A 3107-nucleotide genomic window follows, 5' to 3' on the forward strand; every position below is an offset into this window, starting at 1 on the left:
GCGAGTAGCCCATACTCCCTCAACGATTCGGAGGTCACAAGTCCCTCCACTTTCAACTCTTCCTCAGAAAGCCCTTCGTAGAACTTGGACCTCCGTATCATCTCTGCGCAGCGAGGTGTCCGCGGAACGACTTCTGCAAAATTCAAATACAAGCATCATAGATCCTCCCAAAAGGCAAATCAAACGCAAAGAAACAAAGTTGAAAAGGAGAGGAAGGAGCACTTACCAGGGATTTTGAAGTCCAAAGATAAGGCTGGCACCCTCTTCAGCGGAAAGCCAGTCGTCAGGAACCAGTATTCCCGGAGGTCTGGAACCCTCGCGGTATGACAAGTGGGGCACATCACGTCCGGGTGCCTTTCCAGCCTATAAAACCCCACCTTGTCTGAATGACCCCTCATAGGCTGAGACTTCAACCCGTAGAAGTACAGCACCTCCTTCGGGGTAGGAGCTTCCAGTTTCCGGGACTTGCAAAAGATGAACCACCCTGCTAGGAGCTTGTAGCTGGGAGGAATCTGCTGGAAGGGGGCAATCCCCGCCTTCACACAGAAATTAGCAAAGTAACTCCTTAGGGGCAAGTGCGCCCCACACACTATGTGTGCCCAGCTCCAGGCACCAAAGCCCTCGTGACTCTGGCTAGCCGACTCGCCCAGCACCGACAGACGGTGCCACATCAGACCTGGGATGTTCTTCAGGCCTGCCTCGGAGGAATACAGCTCCAGCATGCCATAATTCCTGAAAAGGTTCGGCTTTTGGTCCATCTCCCAGATGGAACTATTGGAAGTCGGTGGGCTAGCCGCGACCACTTTCGCCTTTCCTTTCCCCTTTGCACCAGCGACAGGGGAACCCTTCTCCTGGGCAGAATCAGCCTCCCCCGCAGCAAGGAGTTGTTCCTTTGAGATGTTTGTCACTGGACAAAAGAAAGAAAGAAGAAAACACTCTAAGCAGTCAGCACCCTTGTCATACCCTAGTGGTATCAAAGGCGTCGGGGAGACCCTCCCCGAAAACTGCTTGGAGAGGCTCCCACCGAGCTTACCGAGGGATTGGCACCATGCCACCCAAAGGGCAGCAAGGAACCAGACTCAGACTCCGAGCCTAAGCCCACCAAAAGTAGTGTTCTTCCAGAGAAAGACACCTTAAAGGCGTTCATGCTTATGCCCTAAAACAGCAAAACAAGGAACGACTTTCCAAACGCAAATCGTCAAAGCATGCAAAAAAGGCTACTTATCGACTCACATCAATCACATGCCTACCAAAGCCCTATTCACGCATGCACATAAGCGATAATGGCAGAAACCTTTACTCTAACAACTACCAACAACCTAAGGTTTGGGAGGAAAGAGCAAAGTAGAAATACTTACTGATATTCGGGTAGTTGGAGGTTGAAGGAGTAACTGGATCACTGCACAGCACGATCGCGAGAAGTAAAAGCTGCAAAGACGAACGGCGATTCAAACCAGGAACTTCGGCGAATAAACCCACTGCCAAATCAAAAGAAAAGTTTCCAGATCCTTACCAAAAGAAGTGGTAAGTTCGGAGGAACGGAAGCTGGGAAGCCTGAGAGTTCGAAGGTTTGGAAATCTGAAAATCCGAAAGATAGAGAATTTGAAAGCGTAAAGAGGAAGAAAGGTCCTTTCCCTCGTTTTTATAGCAGGGAAGAAGTTGTTTCGAATTCCTCAAATGGACGGTCCCGATCTTCCCATTCCGTGTGCATCAAATCCAACGGCTGGAGATGAAGCGACGATCCTATTTATGACTCCTCGGATGGGAATAAAGTATTTATTTCCCATCATTACACCACCTCGGGCCCGGAGTACCATTAAAAACCGTCAAATCATTACTCAGATGACTGACGCACGCATACTCAACCAGTCGCCTCACGCACACGTCTTGGTCGCAGAACCATTCCCAGAATGACACGTGGTCCTTGCCGCACTTGAGTACTTGAGTTCAAACAGAAGAAATTCCCTTTCTTTTTCATACTAACACTCAGGCGGGAAAAAGGAACCCTTCCGGGAACACAGAAGGTGGCCCCTCGCCTAATCTAAGAGACCGAAATACCCGGAGGACTGTACAAGCTCCCGGATCTCTCAAAGCTCCGTGACCTTGGGGGGTAAATGTTATCCAGATTTCCGGATAGCGTTTAAATTGATGTCTTCGGGGAAACAGAATTATCGATGTCTTTCACGGTAGGTGACCATAGCTCGCGGATGGACAGAAAGGCTTCGCCTCTCTCGTTTAGTGTCCGGATTACTCTTCCAAGCAAACACAACACGGAAACTCGTCAACTCTCCCGGACTCCCGAAGGGGTATCCTTCGGGGAAGCCCCTTCCAGGAGAAGCACTTCGAGTGGTCTCCGCGGAAACAGTTCCATGCCTCGCACGGAACAAAACCAAACGGTCGAGTCCTGGAGGAGGCATATTTGGAATGATATCCGCCTGACACAGGATCCCGCCTGACACGCCCGTCAGGTCAAAGCCGCACATATCCCAGCACGCCTAAGGGTACCTTTTCGCCTACTGTTCCGCTGACAACTTGGAAAAGATGGCTGACTTTGTGTGTTCCCCATACTTTCACGTAAATATACCCACATAGAGTCTTGTAGCCATGCTACTACAGTAATTGTATCCCCTATTTATGGCTGGTGTAATTAAGACTCATGTACGTAGAGAAAAACCCTAATCCGAAACCCTAGCTATAAAGACCCCTTCATTTTACAAGAAGGAGGAGGGCCAACAGATCACATAGCAAAAACTCTACTAAAATCTCTCTAGCTTCATCTTCTTCAAGAGAACCCGAGAGAAACACTGTGAGTGTGTGAAGTTCTTGTACACCAGCCATCTTACTGTAACCTTTTCCAAGTATAATAACATCGACTCGTGGACTAGGGCTTGTTAACGCCTGAACCACGTAAAAACACTGTTTGTTTAGTTACATTTCAGCACTTCTACAGTTCTTATCTTTTTATTATTCTGTTTGTATTCGTTTCTGAAAAACTCGGTAAACACCTATTGTCGTGGGATATCATGTAATTAACACATTTATAGTATTTATATCAAATTTATTTGATTGGTTGTAACTTCCCTAAATTAGAGAAAGGTTTTCTCACA

The sequence above is a fragment of the Humulus lupulus genome, unplaced genomic scaffold (genome assembly GCF_963169125.1).
Source record: "Humulus lupulus unplaced genomic scaffold, drHumLupu1.1 SCAFFOLD_94, whole genome shotgun sequence".
Classification (NCBI taxonomy): Eukaryota; Viridiplantae; Streptophyta; class Magnoliopsida; order Rosales; family Cannabaceae; genus Humulus; species Humulus lupulus.